Source organism: Arachis ipaensis, chromosome B5, assembly GCF_059453495.1.
Source record: "Arachis ipaensis isolate K30076 ecotype BB chromosome B5, ASM5945349v1, whole genome shotgun sequence".
In the NCBI taxonomy this organism is placed as follows: domain Eukaryota; kingdom Viridiplantae; phylum Streptophyta; class Magnoliopsida; order Fabales; family Fabaceae; genus Arachis; species Arachis ipaensis.
The window spans coordinates 57946788-57962707 of NC_142440.1; positions in this window are offsets into that span (position 1 = coordinate 57946788).

A 15920-nucleotide genomic window follows, 5' to 3' on the forward strand; every position below is an offset into this window, starting at 1 on the left:
TAAATACTTAGTAAAAGATCATAATCAACCTAAAACTGCTCCACTTTGTGCATTAAGCATTCAAGTTATCCATTCCAATACTAGCCTGTAGCAAAATATCAAGAACAAATTGAACCAACAAAAACGATATATATAAAAATATTATAAGAAATAATCTAATTTATGCATGTATTAACAATTCTAAATTAAACCAGGTTCACATTCTACTATAAAAATTCATCAGCATTATGCTAATAGGAATAAAACAAAATGTATTGAAGCAAGTTCAGCTACTTGAGGTCCAAAATTTCACAACTTCCTTTAGCTAAAAACAAAGCAGAAAATATATTGAAGACTTTGAAAATAGAATTGCTGCATTTATAATCTAAAGACTCAAACCCATAAAAGAATTGCTGCATTTATAATCTAAAGAGAGGAAATTACAATATTGGACCTATTTGATATTGGACCTATTTGAATTCTTTTGGAATGTATCTTCTAGCTTTCTTTGCCTTCACAAGATGGAGTTAATACAAGGCACTGATAAACAAAGAAACAGAACAGTTAATGAAAGAAACAATTCCCATTTCCCACAAATTAAAGTTGAACATACATAAACAACACTTAGAGAAAGATTGATGCGCATAAACTTGTTATGCTACGATTTAGGAAATTGCACGATCGGCAAAATTCCTTCCGGCAAGTGCACCGGTTATCGTCAAGTAAAAACTCACAATAGAGTGAGGTCGAATCCCACAAGGATTGGTTGAGTGAGCAATTCGGATTAGAAGTATGTTCTAGTTGAGCGGAATCAAGATTTAGATGAGAATTACGGAATGTAAAATTGCATGAATTAAAGAGCGAGAAGCTAAATTGCTGAAATTAAAAGGGATGGGGGTGATTGCATGAATTTAATTGCAGAATGTAAAGAGAAAGTGGTAAATCAGAAATGGGTTGGGTATTAGGAGATATTGAGATCTCCGAATCAAAACAACTTTTATCCCTTCCTCAACCAATGCATTCATTGAATTTTGCTTGGCAATCTTATATGATTGGATCCCAATCCCTTGGCTCACCAATTCTCTCTAAAAACAAACAAATTCCCAATCCCTTGGTTTAAATGTTCATAAGAAGAGATGATGCTCGATCACTGATTATACCACACAGTTTCATGAACCACAATTTGGTAGGATTACATGTCACAATATCCATCCAAACCCCAATCCAATTCACTGTGAGAAAGCTTCTCTAGCATGAATCCTCCATTCCTTTCCCAAGGTTCCGAAGGATTCCAATTACGGGTAGTTTCTTTCCCAAGACAACTACCCAATGGAATTAGATCGAGAAGCTTTCTAACAAAATTCAAGAGAAAAGATTGAAGAAGAAGATAAAACTATTATTGATTCATTGAATTACAATAGAGCTCCCTAACCCAATGAAAGGGGTTTAGTGAGTCATAGCTCTGAATTCAATTACAAAACTAAAAGAAAATGATCCAAAGTTTCTCTCCGTAAAAAAATCTCTCTCAGGGGCTGGATTCCCCTTCAATCCCCCCCGTTCTCAAATGCAGAAACTAAGGCCTTTAAATAGGCTCCCTAAATTACAAAATGAAAATGAAATTCAAAGCAAATTACAATCAAATGAAAATAAACTATTCTAGATGATTCTTGTGGCCTTGATTTGGTGTTGTTGATGGGCCTTGCTTGCTTGAAGGGTAGAGTGACATAATTGATCCAAAAAGGATAATGATCCATTAAACTACACTCAAACGTTGCACCCCCCTTTCTTGAGTCGTCACTTTGTTCTCTTGTCAACCTTGCCAATTTGATGCCAAATATAGACTATTATACCTTGTTGGAAAGATATGGATGTCAGCTTTCTAACGCAACTAGAAGCACCTCAATTGAATCTCTATAGCTCAAGTTATGCTTGATTGAAGGTGACAAGGTTGCTGGTTGGTTTGACAGCGTTTAAGCCAACGTTTAAGTCACTTAAACGTGCTCGAAAATGCCAATTTTGGGAGCTCAGTTGCATTGTCCACCCCATACTTCTATACATCTTTGGAAAGCTCTGGATGTCTACTTTCCAATGCAACTGGAAGCGCATCATTTGGAGTTCTACAACTCGAGTTATACTCCATGGAAGGTGAAGAAGTCAGCTGGCCTGATTGCATGTTGGTACTATGCTCTTCTATGCACATTACGGGGCTGTTTTCTCCCTCAATTTTTAGTATCCACCATGCATTCCATATATTCTTGGAAAGCTCTAGATGTCTTCTTTCCAATGCATTTTGAATCACCTCATTTGGAGTTTTGTAGCTCAAGTTATTTATGTTTGAAGAAGGCATGGTCAAGCTGTTCCATATAACACGTTTAAGCTCCAGTTTAAGCTTAAACTGGAGCTTAAACGCTGGCACTCCCTGGAGGCACAAGCTTGAGCACGTTTAAGCTTTAGTTTAAGGTTAAACTGAAGCTTAAACGTGGAAATGAGAAAGCAACCCTGGAGGAGAAAAAATAGTCGAACACGTTTAAGCTCCAGTTTAAGGTTAAACTGGAGCTTAAACGTGGAAATGCTCCCTGGTGCATTTCTAATTCTGGCGTTTAACTTCCAGTTTAAGGTTAAACTGGAGGTTAAACGCCACTTTCAGCATTTCCTTAGCTCTCATGGTTTTGGCGTTTAAGCTCCAGTTTAAGCTTAAACTGGAACTTAAACTCCACATGTGATATTCAAGCTTCCTTTATTGATTTTGTTGCTTCCTTGCCTAGCCTCTTCTTCCCTGAAATCATCCAAACAACTGCATCAAAGTCTTGCAAAATTTCATGAGAAATCTTTCATTCATAGCATTCAAGGAATATAACTAAAAACTCATGGAATTTGCATCAAAATTTTCATGTTTGAATGATTTAAGACAAGCATGACTATTTGGCCCAAATGATTACTTAAGGCTCAAGAAAATGCATAAAACAACTAAAAATAACAGAAAAATGCTAGTGAAACTAGCCTAAGATGCCTTGGCATCACAACACCAAACTTAATACTTGCTTGTCCCTAAGCAAGTCCTGAGTTACTTGAGAAGAAAGTATGAAACAGAAAGCAATTACATTGGCTATATTAGTAAGCACTTGAAGTTCATCAGAAGGGTTTTATGCAGAAAGTTGCAGCATCACTTTTTTATTCTTATCAAGTAAGATTATCACTTTTTCATCAAACACTGCTATGGCCCCTTGTTATTCTTATGTCCTTGGCACTTTTCTCTTCTTTGTTTTTCTTTTTCTTAGAGCTCCTTTGCTCCTTGTTTGCTCAGTGTCATGTGTTGCACAAGCCTTTGGCATTTTCTTTTTCTTATCAGTGCACTACACATATCCACTACAGGCATTTTAGTTCACATTTCTTCTTGAGACATTGGTGCCCAGCACCTCTTTATGTGACTAAATGTTTTGTATTTAGGTTGCTCTTGATAATGGACTTTTGGTTGATAATCCCGGGTTAGTTAACCCAAGTTACCAAGTGTTGAAACACTCCTCAGAACCTATTCATCCAAGCATATCCTTAATACATAAACACCACAGGCATTTGTCTCAGAAGTTCAAACCATTGGTGCCTAGCTTATTTTCTCAATTTTTTTTTTTGCTTTTTTTTTTTTTGGTTGCCCTTTTTCAGTGGCTTTTTCTTCTTCTTTTTCTTTCTTTTTCATGGCCAAAGACATTTATTCATCAAGATCCATAGACAGTTTTCAAATTCTACACAAAAAATGATAATTCTACACTCAATTTCCAGTGATCTGACTAAACAATCAAGCATGCATACCACCACTTAATTCTACTTGATTTGTCACTAATTGAGCCAAGTTACTTTTGTTCAAACTTTTCTTTTATTTTTGGAAACAGAACAAGCATGGCAAGCATACATTTAAGCAAGTGAAGTTTATCCAGACACTTAGACTATCACTTATTTGGAAATTAAACAAACAGACAAACAAAAACTGCAATGACTCAAACTTAAAGCAAGGGTGCATGCAAACTTCCAATATCAGCAATTCAAAGTACAAGCAATTAAGTGACAATACAACCTTTTAGCATCTTCTTTGTTGTTCATCATCCTTCCTAGCCTTGGTGTTCTCTTTGATGATGATGTATATTCCTTCCATGAGATTGATTGTCTTCCTGCAAAGCTATTAGAAGTTGCTTGTTCCCCAAGCACTTTGAGAATTGGTTAGCATGCATGTATGTTTGTAGGCCTCTGAACTTAGATTGGTGTGTGAACACCAAACTTAGTTCCTTGCCATATGCAGCAATTTGGATCATATGCAGAAAACCTCATGTGCTTTTATTAAGAAAATAACTATGAACTAGAAAAAGAAACTATGAACTAGAAATTAAACTATTGTTTAAGTAGTTTCCCTGATTGGTTGGAGCTAGTAACTAGTCATGCTGAGGTAGAAATGTGCTTTTAATGAAGTTTTTGGTGGAACACCAAACTTAGAATCTCACATTCACCCTTGAATTGTTTTGGTGTGCAACACCAAACTTAGCTCCTTGCAATACAGATAAATCTACTTAACTCTTTTATTGAAATAACTAGAAAAGAAAAACTACCTTTGGTTGGGTTGCCTCCCAATAAACGCTCGTTTACTGTCATTAGCTTGACATGCTGTTCCTGACTTTCTTCCTCTTCCTCCAGTTTGTTAAGAGGAATGACTTCAAGTGGATAAAGGAGCTAGTTAGTGCCCCTTGTTGTGAATGCCTCTTTCCAGCAAGCTTTCCCTTGTGATTGGCTTGAGTGAACTTGCTTGTTGGCTCAGGAGTTGGATTGTTCTTCGACCTTCTCTTCTTCATGGATATGGTCCTTTGTTTCTCGGTCACAATCCTCATTTTGGTGCTTGTTTCTACTGCCTTCACATCCTTGATCTCAGAACTTGGTTGTTGTTGGACAGTTGGAGTATCCTGTTCATCAAAAGCTTCCTGAATTTGTGGTTCAATGAACCCTTCCTCTTTGCAACTCTCTGTTTCATTGGAGTGTGATCTCCCTTGATTGACTTTCTCCCTTTCTTGTTCTTCTGATTCCTCCCTTGGGTTTGCCATGGTATCACTAGAAGAATTGTGGGTAGGGATTTGCTTTGATAGATATCCAATTTGTGCTTCTAGCTTTTGAATGGCAGCACCTTGATTTTGTAAGTTGGATATCACTTCTTCCTTAAAGCTTTTCAAATCGGCCACATCTCTGCCCATAGTTGCAAGCATTCCTTCTATCCTGGTTAACTGATCATGAAGTGATTGGTTCGGATTGGGTTGATGAGGTTGATTATCTTGGCTGTGATATGGTGGCTGGGAGTATGTGTTTTGTGTGGGCTGATAGAGTCTTTGGTTGGAGTGTTGGTAGTGGTATGACTCTTGTGTGTAGTGGAATGAGTCTTATGGATAGTGAAATGAATTGTATGAATTTGAGAAGGAATTTTGTGCTGAGAAATGCTCAAGTGATGAAGAATTTGGATATGTAAAACTAGGAGGTGAGGTTGGATAATTCAGAGGTGATGGCTCTTGATGAATGGGGTGTGAATAAGTGAAATCTCTTTGGTTTTGATCTTCCCAGCCAAAACTTGAGTAGTGATCAAATTTACCAAAACATGGACCATTTTGTGGCTCTGGGAAGTACCCCGTTTCCTGTTCCTGATACTCCCACCCACCATGAGCATAATAACATGAATCATTCTGTGGTGGTGGAGAGTTTCTCATGAATTTTGATTGACCAAAAGATGATGGATACTCCTTTCTTTTTTGCAATGTGCTCAGTCTCAAACAATACTCATCCAAAGATAGTGGAAATTCCATAGTGAGGCAATATCACAAACAGCTAGTGGTTAGTATGCTAACAAGTGAATAAGCAAAGAAAACAAATTAAAATTTGCAGAAATTAGCAGTAATAAACTGAAACAAAAACTATTAACAAAAGAAAAGAAAAATTGCTCAATCTAGTTAACTTCCAATTGGAGAATTGTCAATCGAAAACCAATCTCCGGCAACGGCGCCATAAACTTGATGCGCATAAACTTGTTATGCTACGATTTAGGAAATTACACGATCGGCAAAATTCCTTCCGGCAAGTGCACCGGTTATCGTCAAGTAAAAACTCACAATAGAGTGAGGTCGAATCCCACAAGGATTGGTTGAGTGAGCAATTCGGATTAGAAGTATGTTCTAGTTGAGCGGAATCAAGATTTAGATGAGAATTGCGGAATGTAAAATTGCATGAATTAAAGAGCGAGAAGCTAAATTGCTGAAATTAAAAGGGATGGGGGTGATTGCATGAATTTAATTGCAGAATGTAAAGAGAAAGTGGTAAATCAGAAATGGGGAGTTCATTGGGTATTAGGAGATATTGAGATCTCCGAATCAAAACAACTTTTATCCCTTCCTCAACCAATGCATTCATTGAATTTTGCTTGGCAATCTTATATGATTGGATCCCAATCCCTTGGTTTAAATGTTCATAAGAAGAGATGATGCTCGATCACTGATTATACCACACAGTTTCATGAACCACAATTTGGTAGGATTACATGTCACAATATCCATCCAAACCCCAATCCAATTCACTGTGAGAAAGCTTCTCTAGCATGAATCCTCCATTCCTTTCCCAAGGTTCCGAAGGATTCCAATTATGGGTAGTTTCTTTCCCAAGACAACTACCCAATGGAATTAGATCGAGAAGCTTTCTAACAAAATTCAAGAGAAAAGATTGAAGAAGAAGATAAAACTATTATTGATTCATTGAATTACAATAGAGCTCCCTAACCCAATGAAAGGGGTTTAGTGAGTCATAGCTCTGAATTCAATTACAAAACTAAAAGAAAATGATCCAAAGTTTCTCTCCATAAAAAAATCTCTCTCAGGGGCTGGATTCCCCTTCAATCCCCCCCGTTCTCAAATGCAGAAACTAAGGCCTTTAAATAGGCTCCCTAAATTACAAAATGAAAATGAAATTCAAAGCAAATTACAATCAAATGAAAATAAACTATTCTAGATGATTCTTGTGGCCTTGATTTGGTGTTGTTGATGGGCCTTGCTTGCTTGAAGGGTAGAGTGACATAATTGATCCAAAAAGGATAATGATCCATTAAACTACACTCAAACGTTGCACCCCCCTTTCTTGAGTCGTCACTTTGTTCTCTTGTCAACCTTGCCAATTTGATGCCAAATATAGAATATTATACCTTGTTGGAAAGCTATGGATGTCAGCTTTCTAACGCAACTGGAAGCACCTCAATTGGATCTCTTTAGCTCAAGTTATGCTTGATTGAAGGTGACAAGGTTGCTGGTTGGTTTGACAGCGTTTAAGCCAACGTTTAAGTCACTTAAACGTGCTCGAAAATGCCAATTTTGGGAGCTCCGTTGCATTGTCCACCCCATACTTCTATACATCGTTGGAAAGCTCTGGATGTCTAATTTCCAATGCAACTGGAAGCGCATCATTTGGAGTTCTACAACTCGAGTTATACTCCATGGAAGGTGAAGAAGTCAGCTGGCCTGATTGCATGTTGGTACTATGCTCTTCTATGCACATTACGGGGCTGTTTTCTCCCTCAATTTTTAGTATCCACCATGCATGCCATATATGCTTGGAAAGCTCGAGATGTCTTCTTTCCAATGCATTTTGAATCACCTCATTTAGAGTTTTGTAGCTCAAGTTATTTATGTTTGAAGAAGGCATGGTCAAGCTGTTCCATATAACACGTTTAAGCTCCAGTTTAAGCTTAAACTGGAGCTTAAACGCTGGCACTCCCTGGAGGCACAAGCTCGAGCACGTTTAAGCTTTAGTTTAAGGTTAAACTGAAGCTTAAACGTGGAAATGAGAAAGCAACCCTGGAGGAGAAAAAATAGTCGAACACGTTTAAGCTCCAGTTTAAGGTTAAACTGGAGCTTAAACGTGGAAATGCTCCCTGGTGCATTTCTAATTCTGGCGTTTAACTTCCAGTTTAAGGTTAAACTGGAGGTTAAACGCCACTTTCAGCATTTCCTTAGCTCTCATGGTTTTGGCGTTTAAGCTCCAGTTTAACCTTAAACTGGAACTTAAACTCCACATGTGATATTCAAGCTTCCTTTATTGATTTTGTTGCTTCCTTGCCTAGCCTCTTCTTCCCTGAAATCATCCAAACAACTGCATCAAAGTCTTGCAAAATTTCATGAGAAATCTTTCATTCATAGCATTCAAGGAATATAACTAAAAACTCATGGAATTTGCTTCAAAATCTTCATGTTTGAATGATTTAAGACAAGCATGACTATTTGGCCCAAATGATTACTTAAGGCTCAAGAAAATGCATAAAACAACTAAAAATAACAGAAAAATGCTAGTGAAACTAGCCTAAGATGCCTTGGCATCAAAGATTCATTGTTACAATTTTGTAGACTTAATGAATTACCTTCCTCTAAATACCCATGGATGAGATATGACAAGTGTTTGTCCATGTCAACTAGGAACTGTGACAACAAGAGAAAAAGGCTTCAAAAGATTACACCAACACCATACTTTCAATTTCATGGTAATAAACTTAAAGGCCTACAAGCTACAATGCCACTGAAATTATTTGTAGTAGTAGTGTTGAATACCATGTTAAAAACCAAACGCTACCAATCTAAACTTCTCAACCTACCCATTTCCCACCAAAATTATTCTGAAATAATAATCAAAATAATTCACCATACACTCTAATTTCCAACAGAAAATGTTTAAAGATAATGCTTAATGGTGGGTGCTTCAGCGTGAACTTACGAGCTACATTTCTTCAATCTGTAATCAAAATAATTCTTCATTATGTCATTCACATTAGGGGTGCGAGGAAGTTTACAAGCTGCAAAAAAAGAAAACCGATAAGAATAAAATACTGGTCCAATAATTTCAAAATGACAAAAAGGTTTCTACTGTTTGAAGAAAAATTGTATTGAGTAACAATTATATCAACTTGCTTGTAAAGGAATTAAATTCATGTTGGTTATATAAAACCGATAAGAATAAAACTAATGTATATAAAATAATAGCACTACCTTGCCCAGATGGGTGATAAATTCACATGGGAGCAAATTAAATTCATGTTGGTTATATAAAATTCCTAATTATTGTTATAAAAGAAGAGTTCAATTAAGAAGCTATTTTTATAGCCAATTTCAGCTAATATGCTTACTTTTTCAATGTACAATAAAAAGGGGATACCGAACCGTGTATAATAAACAGTAAAAGCTACCTAATCTTAGTCAATAATGTTGCTTTGTGATGAAAGGAAAGGTTTTTTCTTTTCTTTTTCTCCTCTCTTGCTGCTGATTGACAGAGAAAATCATAGGCTTTTTTCCCACTCTGATCCTACTGCCAAATAGAATGAAGGCCTTAAATCCTAAAAATTATAACATTAAATTAATTTTATAACAATAATTAGGCTTGATAAAAATACCCATGTTGATCTTCAAATTAAATTAATTAACATACCTTCCTAAAACTACATGGGAGCAAAATGAATAACCATACCTTCTGTCTCAGTGAAAGGTCAGGTAATTCGAGTACTTTTGAACACTGCTTTCTAATTTGATTTCTCTTTTCAATATCAGCATTCCTCTTCCTAATAAAAAACCATCGGACAAGGGGAATGGCAAAGAAGGAACCAGCATAAATCTGAAAATATTATCAATTCATCATTCAATCTATTGTGACAGCAAACCTAAACCAGTGCTAATAGACATTAAAATAACACCCTCATCCTCAAGAAAATATCAATTGGGAGTGAAAGAAGGACATAAAGAAGCTGTCAAACGCTCAAACATCTTTTATCAATAATTTCACATTTTCAATGCTTTCAACTTATCTCGTATTTAAAAGCCATAGCAAGGCAAGAGAAGCATTCATTGATGTTTAACACATGATGTTTTCCAACGACACCAATTTGCAGAGTCCAGAACTAAGTCTATTTTTTTTTCTTTTTGGGTCATGTTACCCTCAAATTTTAAGTCTCAGATAATATTTCTCTAAGCAACAACATCAAATCATGGAATTAAATACTAAATTTACAGCAAGACATTACCATCAAATTCTCAAAAATAGCATCATCAAGAATTCTTCTATAAATTCAAAAAGAAAAAAAAATCATACCTGAAGAAGCGGAAAGATGTCTGCCACAAATTTAATGAAGCAAGGACGAAGGAGCAAAGCAGGGGCGAAGCCTACACGAACGAGCAAAGTTCAGAAGCATTACCAGAACCAGCACCGAGAAGAAGAAGAGTGGCTGAGCAGGGGATTGTGACCTTCCTCACCAAAAGAGCATCAGCGCCGAGGAGAAGAAGATGAGCAGCGCCGAGAAGAAAGGAGCAGGGGAAGAGATATAGATCCAAGAAGTGGGTTTTGCAGTGCAAAAGTAAGCCACTTCCACTTCCACAGAACCACTCCTTGGATGTCACCACCTTCATCTCATCACACGCCCACCATGCCAGGATCGCCTTCTTTGACGCCACCACCGGCAACCACATCACCTTCCACCAACTCTGGCGAGCCGTCGACGCCGTCGCCCCCTCCCTCTATGACCTCGGCATCCGCAAGGGCACCGTCGTCCTCCTCCTCTCCCCAAACAACATCTACTTCCCCGTCGTCTGCCTCGTCGTCATGTCCCTCGGCGCCATCATCACTACCACCAACCCTCTCAACACCGCCGCCGAAATCCGCAAGCAAATCAACGAATCGAAGCCTCGCATCGCCACCATCCCTCCCCTGGCCTCGAAAATCACAGCCACCTCCCCCTCGCTCCCGATCATCCTCATGGAGGCCGACACCAGCAGCAGCTTCCTTTCAGCCGTCACCACCCTCAGCCGTCAGTGCAGGGGTTGTGAGTGACGGAGGCATTGATGGGGGTGAGAGAGTCTCAAAGCGTGTTTAGGTGTTATTAGGCTGAAGGGGTTGTTAGGTTTGAGAGTCTCTCGTAGGTTAGGGTTATTAGTTTTTTTTTTCCAAAAAAAAAAAAAACCTTTAGGCCACGCTTTTAAAGTGTGCCAAAAGAGTACTAGGATATGGCCACGTTTTAAAAGCGTGGCCATAATGAAACCCTGTCGCCACGCTTTTGAAACGTCTCTCTTTTTCTCTATGGCCACGCTTTTGAAGCGTGGCAGAAAAAAATGTGGCTGTTTCTCTAATAAATGGCCACCTTTTCAAAAGCGTGGCCGTTGATCCTTTTCGCCACGTTTTTGAAGCGTGGCCAGAAAAAATATGGCCAAATCTCTATTCAATCGCCACCCTCACAAAAGCGTGGCCATTGACCACTTTTGGCCACGCTTTTAAAGCGTGGCAAAAAAAAGCGTGGCCATAGGCCATTTTTCTTGTGGTGCTTTCATTTCCTTATGGGTGTTAAAAGTGGGGATTCCTCTTGCATTGATGAGTCGGATTGTCTTAATTGCTTTTCCTTGCAATGTGTGGTATGTTATGATTATTGATGATGCTTTGTGCGATGTTACATTGTCACCTTTGCTCTATTTTTTATCACAAAAAGGGATGTATACCAAGTGTTTGATGAAAGGCATACATGACTTTTTGAAGTTAAAATTGACTTAGTGCCTTCCATTTAGTGTTCTTTCTCATTCACTTGCTTGTTCATATATGCATTGAGCCTACTACTCTTCTTGATTCATCTCTACATGCTCATCCCTTGACACTTACCTCTTGTTATTGATGTTGAGAGTGTGTGCACCTCATGCTTCTTGCTTGCATGCCTATACCACTCCTACATCACGTGCTAGTGATTGGCCATGGTATTAATTATTGCCTTAGTCACATGTTGCAGCTATCATGTATCTAAGATACTCATTCTCTTATGCTTGTTCATTAGCATGACTATTATTATTCCTTGGTGCTTCTTTGAGTTTAATTCCGCTACCTTTCCCTCTTTTCTAGGATGGTTATCAAGAGAGACAACGGAAAGGCGCCCAAGAAGGCACCCCCACGGTCTACTAGCAAAGCACAACAAGCGCCTAGAGCCAAGCCCCTCCTCAATAAGACAAGGAGCGTTGCTAACATTGATACTTTGGAAAAGGACAACCCAGCAAGGGATCCGAACAAATTCCCCAACCGCTATTGTGAACTTGTCTATCCCTTGATCATAGAAAGGAACTATAATGCGGAGCCCCTTCTAGCCCTGCCGGCTTGTGTCATTCCGCTTGTGATGCCCCGCATCGAGCGGCGGCAATGGGAGTTCCTATTGAGGAAGCCACGTGAAGTAAACTTGTCCTGGGTGGTGGAATTTTACACCAATTACCACTCATCATCTCTTGCATCGGTATTTATGCGCTGAAGACAAGTTCCCATCACAGAGGAGGCCATTCAAAGTGTACTTAAGACCGGACCGTTAGAAGGAATTGATGCATATCAAGAGATTTTGTTGGCACGATGCGAACGTGGGTTTGACTGGGATGCCGTCCTCAAGGTCATTGCCATACTCGAATCATTCTGGATCCAGGGAAGGATGAGACCCCGGCCCAAGGGCACTACCTCACGTTTTCTTACCAAGGAGGCTCAGGCATGGGCCCAAATTCTAGCCCAATATGTGCGCCCAACCACCCATGGCTCATCTATCACTGTCGAGTTAGTCTTGTTGGTTTGGTGTGTCCTCACAGAGAGACCGGTTCATATTCCCCGTCTCATTCGCCAAGCTATGCGCTGCATCCATGCTAAAGGAAACCTACCCTTCCCCGCCTTAGTGACCGACTTAGTTACCGCAGCCGGTGTTCCCCGAGAGACTAAGGATCGGAGGACCATGATCCCGATAGACGGCGATGTTGTTCCAATTGGGAGGTACCTCAACCCTCCGGCGGACACCAAGGATCCGAACATAGCCATCCCTGTAACGACCCAATTTTCAATATGTCTAGATCATACTGGAAACTGAGCGCTACCAATTTGTCTTCCTAATTATTATCTATTATTTATCATATGAGCCTGATTCGTTGTTAAAAGCGTAGTTAATTTGCGAGGTGTATTTTTTTGAAATGTTTGGATTAATAGACGGAATCACTCATAATCAATTCACAAGTAATAACAGATAAAACAGTTATAAACAACCACACATAAATACATCACAAGCAGTTAACAACATTCAGTGATCCAGCCTTTACCAGAGTATAGACTTTTAGTTATAACACCCCTAGATATAGCTAGATAATAACTATATACATATACATACAACATCCCAAGTCCTGACCTGTTCAAGAGGTCTCTAAGCTGGCACCTAAGCTAGCCTAGACTCTATACTTACCTAGTCCCTCTAAACTACTAAAGCGAGGGAAAGTACGTTCTAGGTCTTCAAAACTCAAGTCAGGTGGAACGTCATCAAAAGATAGAACATCATCTGCTACTCTTCTGCACGATCAGACTTTTCCACAAGACGTCTCTCTGGTACCTCATGAAGTAGCCACACAATAGGAAACTCGTACACAGGATTTAGGTTAAAGTGCGCATACGAACGGGGTGCAGACGTTGGCTGGTCTCACAGTATATACATATAATCAGATAACGATATTCACCCTAGACTCAGAAGACTATCTAGAGCAGAATCCTCTTCTTGCGAACGGTCATCAGCGAACTATGGTAAGGTACTCTTACTTCCATCTGAAGGGAGAAGGGAGAGAGAAGGGGTAAGAACTGGGGAGTTCTTAGTAGGTTCGGGGTTATTAGTTACGTTCATTAATTCTATGTTGTTAGCAGACTATTAGCAGAATACAAAGAAGCAGTAATTAGAAAATACAGATAAGTAGAGAAGATAGAGAAAACAGATAGCAGAACACAAACAAAAGAATACAAGAAAATAACACAAAAGCATAGAATGGAATACAAACAAGTAAAGCATACATTCATACCACAATCATAACAAAGGAAATGCGCAACCAAGTATGATGCATGTCTAGCCCTAGCGCAAGTAATGAGCTCATCTGTCGGTTTCTACCTGCTCCCGATGTAACCCGAAGTAGCTAAAACGGGTATGGTTTTCCAGTCAGCATAGGTACAGTTCTCACTAACCGACGTATGCGTCATATCCTCTGTAAGCAAACTCTGCCTTACAGGTGGGGGCATTCTAGCCGTGTATGAAATCATGTCCTCTGTAAGCAATCCTTGCCTCATAGGTGCGGAATTCTAGCCATGTATGAATTAATATCCTCTGCAAGTGATCCCAGGTTATCAGTTGCAGGTATAGCTCTCAATAGCTGTGTAGCACTGGAAAACGCTCTGTGGTCGTACCACTATCTATCTGACTGCCTTCACGCAGTAGATCATCACATAATCATTCTCATTACCATCATTCATTATTATTCTCATTATTCATCATCACTTTCACATTCTTATGCGGTACCTCTTTCTTTCTCTGTTCAATCATACTATACAAACTTTACATCTTTCACTTTTACAAAAGCTTGGCTCAAACCATTTCTCTTTATCATATTACTCTTTTCTCTTTGTATCTCTTTACTTTTCTCTAATTACTCTTTCTTCTGTATCTATATCACTCTTTTTCTCTTTATCTCTTTACTTTACTCTGGTTACTCTGTGCTCTGTGTTTCTTTACTCTGCTCTGGTTTTTCTGCTTAACGTATGTATTTAAAGCTTATGTAAATTTCGGTATGAATAGTTAGCCTGTCCCAGGTATAGGTTCATTAAGTCTATACTGAAATAGTTTAACTTTTTATATAATACCTAACCCTAGTCGCAACTCAAGTACTAACTAAGTTACCCCAGTTCGTTCACTAGTCTCTGTCTGTTTTTCTGTCATTAAAATTTTACAGACTTTTCTTCGACTTTTATCTTTTCTTCAACTTTTTATCTTTCTTTTATCTTTGCCTCACTAATATGTTCTTACCACTCCCTAAGTGTTTTATGAAGGTAATTATGAGATTCTGCACTTAAAGTTGTCTTTCTAAAGCTTTTACAGAAAATTGCCTTTTTCGTATTATTTTATTATTTTTATTAAAATATTATGTTTAATTAAATATTATTATTTAATATTTTATTATTATTTATTATTTTATCATTAAATTTTCGAAAATTACCTTAATTTTACCTTTAACCTTTAAAATTCACTTTTTACCACCCGTAACTTTTAATATTTCTACTTTTACCACCCTAACTTCCAGAAATTACCATATAACCCCTTAAACATCAAAAATTTTACTTCCTTGCCCTTTCTAAGATCTAAAAGGTGTTCTTCAATGTTCTTCACCACACTCAAAGTGTTCTTCGTGTTCTTCGTATATTCTTCAAATTCTTTCTCTGTTTTTAACCGTTTTTCAGTCTTTTCAGCAACCGATTTTTACAAAAATTCAAAATAAATTTTCAGCCACTAAAATCCCATCTTTTTTACATGATTTTAACACAAATTTAACCTCAATTTAAGCTCTAGGATTTTGTTTTCCAGCAGCCACAAGAACACACATTCATAGCTTGAATTTCATCAAATTTCATCAAATTTTCACCAAAATTTCAACAAGAATTACTCATACAAACAATCAATTTCAAGCACAGCCAAACCATATCATAATCACACAACTCAAACACAATCAATCAAGATTAAATTCGTCAATCCCTACCTGGTTTTTCTGCTCCTAATTCGGTTAAACTTTCAGGTGGTCCTTAAGCACTTTTTCCTCCTAAATCACGTCAAGAACAACTTTAAATCCAAAAACTCTCAACTGACCAAATCTCACTCAGTATGTTAGGAAGAGATATCTCACCTTAGACTTTCTATAAATTCACGTTTCCTGGCCCTCAAGTCAAATTAAGCATGATTCCTAAGGAAGAACATCAAGAAAACACATGTTTTGCATGGTTTTCCTTGAAAACCGAATTGAAATGGGAGGGAGACAGCCATCTCACCTTATTTCCAGCCTTGATATATTATATGGTTATGTAGAGGAAGAAGAGAGGATCAT